This window comes from Rhinoraja longicauda, unplaced genomic scaffold, assembly GCF_053455715.1.
Source record: "Rhinoraja longicauda isolate Sanriku21f unplaced genomic scaffold, sRhiLon1.1 Scf000173, whole genome shotgun sequence".
Classification (NCBI taxonomy): Eukaryota; Metazoa; Chordata; class Chondrichthyes; order Rajiformes; family Arhynchobatidae; genus Rhinoraja; species Rhinoraja longicauda.
Window position 1 is genome coordinate 152501 of NW_027601391.1, and position 7500 is coordinate 160000.

Consider the following 7500-nt stretch of genomic DNA (forward strand, 5'->3'; position numbering starts at 1 on the left):
CCTGCTCCTTTGGTTCACGATGTCCCCGCCGAAGGCGGCGTACTTTAAAGTACTGCAGCTCGAGCGCACAAGGTGCGCGGGGAATTGTTAGCGGCGCCGTGGTTGTGCTGGCGGTGACCATGGCTGCCTGCTCCTTTGGTTCACGATGTCCCCGCCGAAGGCGGCGTACTTTAAAGTACTGCAGCTCGAGCGCACAAGGTGCGCGGGGAATTGTTAGCGGCGCCGTGCTTGTGCTGGCGGTGACCATGGCTGCCTGCTCCTTTGGTTCACGATGTCCCCGCCGAAGGCGGCGTACTTTAAAGTACTGCAGCTCGAGCGCACAAGGTGCGCGTGGAATTGTTAGCGGCGCCGTGGTTGTGCTGGCGGTGACCATGGCTGCCTGCTCCTTTGGTTCACGATGTCCCCGCCGAAGGCGGCGTACTTTAAAGTACTGCAGCTCGAGCGCACAAGGTGCGCGGGGAATTGTTAGCGGCGCCGTGCTTGTGCTGGCGGTGACCATGGCTGCCTGCTCCTTTGGTTCACGATGTCCCCGCCGAAGGCGGCGTACTTTAAAGTACTGCAGCTCGAGCGCACAAGGTGCGCGGGGAATTGTTAGCGGCGCCGTGGTTGTGCTGGCGGTGACCATGGCTGCCTGCTCCTTTGGTTCACGATGTCCCCGCCGAAGGCGGCGTACTTTAAAGTACTGCAGCTCGAGCGCACAAGGTGCGCGGGGAATTGTTAGCGGCGCCGTGCTTGTGCTGGCGGTGACCATGGCTGCCTGCTCCTTTGGTTCACGATGTCCCCGCCGAAGGCGGCGTACTTTAAAGTACTGCAGCTCGAGCGCACAAGGTGCGCGTGGAATTGTTAGCGGCGCCGTGGTTGTGCTGGCGGTGACCATGGCTGCCTGCTCCTTTGGTTCACGATGTCCCCGCCGAAGGCGGCGTACTTTAAAGTACTGCAGCTCGAGCGCACAAGGTGCGCGGGGAATTGTTAGCGGCGCCGTGCTTGTGCTGGCGGTGACCATGGCTGCCTGCTCCTTTGGTTCACGATGTCCCCGCCGAAGGCGGCGTACTTTAAAGTACTGCAGCTCGAGCGCACAAGGTGCGCGTGGAATTGTTAGCGGCGCCGTGGTTGTGCTGGCGGTGACCATGGCTGCCTGCTCCTTTGGTTCACGATGTCCCCGCCGAAGGCGGCGTACTTTAAAGTACTGCAGCTCGAGCGCACAAGGTGCGCGGGGAATTGTTAGCGGCGCCGTCGTTGTGCTGGCGGTGACCATGGCTGCCTGCTCCTTTGGTTCACGATGTCCCCGCCGAAGGCGGCGTACTTTAAAGTGCTGCAGCTCGAGCGCACCATGTGCGTGGGGAATTGTTAGCGGGGGCGTCGTTGTGCTGGGGGCTGACTGTCCCTAGTGGGTATAGGATAATGTTAATGTACGGGGATCGCTGGGCGGCACGGACTTGGAGGGCCGAAAAGGCCTGTTTCCGGCTGTATGTGTATGATATGATATGATATGATGCCTGCCTGCTCATTTGGTTCATGATGTCCACGCGGCAGGCGGAATATTTTAAAAGCACTGTTCTGTACGAAGTGCACAATGTCCGTTGGGGAAATGCAGCTGGGGGTCGGTCGACCGGCTGACGACGCCTGCCTGCCGATTTGGTTCACGATGTCCCCGCCGAAGGCGGCATACTTGAAAGTACCGCCGTTCGCGGCGCGCAATTTGCGGGGGGAGGAATTGTTAGTGCACGTCTGTGTGCTAGGTGACGATGCTTGCCGACTTGGTTCATGCCGTCCACGCCGAAGACGGCGCCGTTTAAAGTACTGCCGCTCGAGGTGCACAATTTGCGGGGGAATTGTTAATGGGCGTCGGCGTGCTGGGTGACGATGTGGAGATGTGGAACGCCGAGCCAGATCTATCTTATTTGTTTGCTTGGCCCACTGGACTTTGCGTGGGCTTTGCAACACTGTGTGCTAGGTTAAATCACGGCCAATAGAGTGAGTGTTTTTAATGATCCTGATCTGATAAGGGGACTAGAGGTAAAAGAGCCGTTAGGAGGCAGTGATCACAACACGATAAGTTTTACTCTGCAAATGGAAAGGTAGAAGGGAAAATCGGAAGTGTCTGTATTACAGTATAGCAAAGGGGATTACAGAGGCATGAGGCGGGAGCTGGCCAAAATTGACTGGAAGGAGGCCCTAGCAGGGAAGACGGTAGAACAGCAATGGCAGGTATTCCAGGGAATAATGCAGAGGTTGCAGGATCAATTTATTCCAAAGAGGTGGAAAGACTCTAAGGGGAGTAAGAGACACCTGTGGCTGACAAGGGAAGTCAGGGACAGCATAAAAATTAAGGAGAGGAGGTATAACATAGCAAAGAAGAGTGGGAAGACAGAGGATTGGGACTCTTTTAAAGAGCAACAAAAGTTAACTAAAGAGGCAATGCGGGGAGAAAAGATGAGGTGCGAGGGTAAACTAGCCAATAATATAAAGGAGGATAGCAAAAGTTTTTTTAGGTACGTGAAGAGGAAAAAAATAGTCAAGGCAAATGTGGGTCCCTTGAAGACAGAAACGGGGGAATTTATTATGGGGAACAAAGAAATGGCAGACGAGTTAAACCGTTACTTTGGGTCTGTCTTCACTGAGGAAGATACACACAATCTCCCAAATGTTCTAGGGGCCGGAGAACCTAGGGTGATGGAGGAACTGAAGGAAATCCACATTAGGCAGGAAATGGTTTTGGGTAGACTGATGGGACTGAAGGCTGATAAATCCCCAGGGCCTGATGGTCTGCATCCCAGGGTACCTAAGGAGGTGGCTCTAGAAATAGTGGAAGCATTGGAGATCATTTTTCAATGTTCTATATAGATTCAGGATCAGTTCCTGTGGATTGGAGGATAGCAAATGTTATCCCACTTTTTAAGAAGGGAGGGAGAGAGAAAACGGGTAATTATAGACCAGTTAGTCTGACATCAGTGGTGGGGAAGATGCTGGAGTCAATTAGAAAAGACGAAATTGCTGAGCATTTGGATAGCAGTAACAGGATCATTGCGAGTCAGCATGGATTTACGAAGGGGAAATCATGCTTGACAAATCTACTGGAATGTTTTGAGGATGTAACTAGGAAAATTGACAGGGGAGAGTCAGTGGACGTGGTGTACCTCGACTTTCAGAAAGCCTTCGACAAGCTCCCACATAGGAGATTAGTGGGCAAAATTAGGGCACGTGGTATTGGGGGTAGGGTACTGACATGGATAGAAAATTGGTTGACAGACGGAAAGCAAAGAGTGGGTATAAATGGGTCCCTCTCGGAATGGCAGGCAGTGACCAGTGGGGTACCGCAAGGTTCGGTGCTGGGACCCCAGCTATTTACGATATGCATTAATGACTTAGACGGAGGGATTAAAAGTACCATTAGCAAATTTGCAGATGATACTAAGCTGGAGGGTAGTGTGAATTGTGAGGAAGATGCAATAAGGCTGCAGGATGACTTGGACAGGTTGTGTGAGTGGGCGGATACATGGCAGATGCAGTTTAATGTAGATAAGTGCGAGGTTATTCACTTTGGAAGTAAGAGTAGAAAGGCAGATTATTGTCTGAATGGTGTCAAGTTAGGAGGAGGGGGAGTTCAACGAGATCTGGATGTCCTAGTGCATCAGTCAATGAAAGGAAGCATGCAGGTACAGCAGGCAGTGAAGAAAGCCAATGGAATGTTGGCCTTCGTAACCAGAGGAGTTGAGTATAGGAGCAAAGAGGTCCTTCTACAGTTGTAGCGGGCCCTGGTGAGACCGCACCTGGAGTACTGTGTGCAGTTTTGGTCTCCAAATTTGAGGAAGGATATTCTTGCTATGGAGGGCGTGCAGCGTAGGTTCACTAGGTTAATTCCCGGAATGGCGGGACGGTCGTATGTTGAAAGGCTGGAGCGATTGGGCTTGTATACACTGGTATTTAGAAGAATGAGGGGGGATCTTATTGAAACATATACGATAATTAGGGGATTGGACACATTAGAGGCAGGAAACATGTTCCCAATGTTGGGGGAGTCCAGAACAAGGGGCCACCGTTTAAGAATAAGGGGTAGGCCATTTAGAACGGAGATGAGGAAGAACCTTTTCAGTCAGAGAGTGGTGAAGGTGTGGAATTCTCTGCCTCAGAAGGCAGTGGAGGCCAGTTCGTTGGATGCTTTCAAGAGAGAGCTGGATAGAGCTCTTAAGGATAACGGAGTGAGGGGGTATGGGGAGAAGGCAGGAACGGGGTACTGATTGAGAGTGATCAGCCATGATCGCATTGAATGGCGGTGCTGGCTCGAAGGGCTGAATGGCCGACTCCTGCACCTATTGTCTATTGTCTATTGTCTATAATCAACCACTTTATTTTGCCCGTCTTTGTGACTCCTCTTTGACACGTCGATCACCGCTGAGGCTGTTTTACCTGTTTCCCCTATGTACCGTAAGGTACACTCCTTACATTGAACTGCATACACCCCATTATTTCGCTCACGGGTTATCCTCTGTGCTATCCAGTCTCTCCTGTCACCCTGTTCTATGTTTTTGTCTATTACCCAGTGGGAGCAGGCCCCATATTGACATTAATTTGTAACCCTACTGCTCCCCTCGTCTGCTGGTTTTATCACCATCTCATGTTTATCCCTCAGCTCTGCCGTGGTCTCCCTCTCTTTTTTTCTGGTGAGGTTCGGCCTATCCTTTGTCATGGGCATATCCCAGGCTGTTTTAGTAACGTTCTTTTAAAACGTGTCGTGTTTGTTTGGCTTTACCCACGTTCCAGCATTAGAGGCCAATTTTTGCAATGTTTCCTGGGTGGGATTTGCCGGTTTTACAAATGGTGTCACTATCTCACCCTGCTTCCTGATACCCTTATGGGGTCGGCTCTGTTCTTGCAGAACCCTCGGGTGGTGCAGAGTCTGGGCCTTGTTATCAATATCTTGCCCTGCTTCCCGATACCCTTGCGGGTTCGGCTCTGTTCTTGCAGATCCCTCAGGTGGTGCAGAGTCTGGGCGGCATCGTCACCCAGCACACCGACGCCCACTGAAAATTACCCACGCACAGTGCGCGCCTGGAGCGGCAGTAGTTCAAACTACCCCTACCCCTACCCCTACCCCTACCGCTACCCCTACCCCTACCCCTACCCCTAACCCTAACCCTAACCCTAACCCTAACCCTAACCCTAACCCTAACCCTAACCCTAACCCTAACCCTAACCCTAACCCTAACCCTAACCCTAACCCTAACCCTAACCCTAACCCTAACCCTGACCCTAATGCAGGCAGAGTTATTTATAAAGTGGCCCAGACTCTGCACCACCTGAGGGTTTTGTAACAGAACCAACCCCATAAGGGTTTCAGGAAGCAGGGCAAGATATTGATAACAAGGCGCAGACTCTGCACCACCTCAGGGTTCTGCAAGAACAGAGCCGACCCCATAAGGGCATCAGGAATCAGGGCAAGATATTGATAAAATGGCCCAGACTCTGCACCACCTGAGGGTTCTGCAAGAACAGAGCCGACCCCATAAGGGCATCAGGAAGCAGGGCAAGATATTGGTAACAAGGCCCACGGGGAAGGCGGCATACTTTGGGGTTATTTTGTAGTGAGTTTTGAAGGCATGTGCTAGTGTTACGCATACCGAGGGCGCGCAAAGTTCGGCGCGCCCGGGCCAAAACGCCTCTGCTGGCCGCGGCCGAGTCGGCCGACGGATTGCCACGGACTTGCTTGACGACCTGTCACTCTCCGTGCATCGGTTGCACGCCCGGTTCGTCCTTTCCATTTGTTTCATGATGTACACGCGGCAGGCGGAATATTTTAAAAGCACTGTTCTGTTCGAAGTGCACAATGGCCGTTGGGGCAATGCAACTGGGGGTCGGTCGACCGGCTGACGACGCCTGCCTGCCGATTTGGTTCACGATGTCCCCGCCGAAGGCGGCATACTTGAAAGTACTGCCGTTCGCGGCGCGCAATTTGCAGGGGGGAGGAATTGTTAGTGGACGTCTGTGTGCTGGGTGACGATGCTTGCCGACTTGGTTCATGCCGTCCACGCCGAAGACGGCGCCGTTTAAAGTACTGCCGCTCGAGGTGCACAATTTGCGGGGGAATTGTTATTGGGCGTCGGCGTGCTGGGTGACGATGTGGAGATGAGGAACGCCGAGCCAGATCTATCTTATTTGTTTGCTTGGGCCACTGGACTTTGCATGGGCTTTGCATCATTGTGTGCTACGTTAAATCACGGCCAATTGAGTGAGTATTTTTTATTCAACCACTCTATTTTGCCCGTCTTTGTGACTCCTCTATGACACGCCGATCACCGCTGACGTGTTAATCTGCGTGTTAGGTATCTCGGGGGTCAGTTGGACGGACAGATGTGTAAGGGTTTTGTTCGGAAGGATCGTTGAGTGTAAACGGTGAACGGGGGTTAAAGGCCCTGAGGTTTCAATCCTCTAAAGAATGTAAAAGGTCTGACGCGTTAGCTAGCAGCTAATGAGGTGAACCTAGCAGCTAATGAGGCTCTCTCTCTCTCACGGCCCCGGGACTCCCTCCCTCCCTCCTCCCTCTTGGAACCCTCCCTGCGTGGGGGGGGGGCACGAAGAAAAAGAGGGTATAAGAAGAATCCAGTGGAAGGAGTAGGGACTGGGGGCGAGGTCAGACAGCCTATCCGGCTAATAAAGCATCATGAGGTTAGGTATAAACTCTGATGACTGCATAAACTCGCCCCTAATGGGGGGGGGGGGGGCACTCTCTCCCCCACCCCTCTCTCCCCAGTGCCACTCCCTCCGACCCCCCCCCCACTCTCTTCGTGTCGCTGGGCCCGCCCGGCACGGCCCCGAGGATCACTCCCCGCGCGGCAACGGGACACCGGGTCGCCGGGCCCGCAGGGTCGTCAGTCGGGCGGGGGGGGGGGAGGGTGGCCATGCCAGCAGCAGGAGAGGTTTCCAACGAACCCGCGACCGCAGCAGGACCGCCCTCGGCAGACATTTGGACCCAGCGGGTCCGTTCGGGATGGTTGCCGGGCCCGCAGCAGAGGTTTCCTTCCACCCAACGGGGGGGGGGGGGGGGGGGGGGGGCGGGGCTGCCCATCTTCCCGCTCGAAGCAACGGCCTCACCCTAACGGCCTCACCCTAACAACCCTCACCCTGACCCTAAACCGCTCGGTTCATGACTTCTCTCCGTTTGGTTCATGAATTCGCCATTTAGTTCACGACTTCTCCTGTTGGTTCCTGACTTCTACCTCGTGGTTCGTGATTCCGGCGGGTAGGTGGGGTGCCCGGATACTCTCGGCGAAAGGTGTTCAAGTGGCAACGGCGGTCCCGTAGATAAGACGGGTTCGGATGCTCGAGCGTGTCGAGTAAGCGCCGGATCGGCGCCGGGCGCCCCCGGCCGGCTGGCTTGCCCCCCCCCCACCCCCCCCCCCCCCCCTGGCGGCAGAAACGTGTATCGCGCCAGTGCCGCCGCTGAGGTCGAGATTGGCCGCCTCGACCGTTCGAAGCGTCGCAATTCCGGCGGGACTTCCGAAC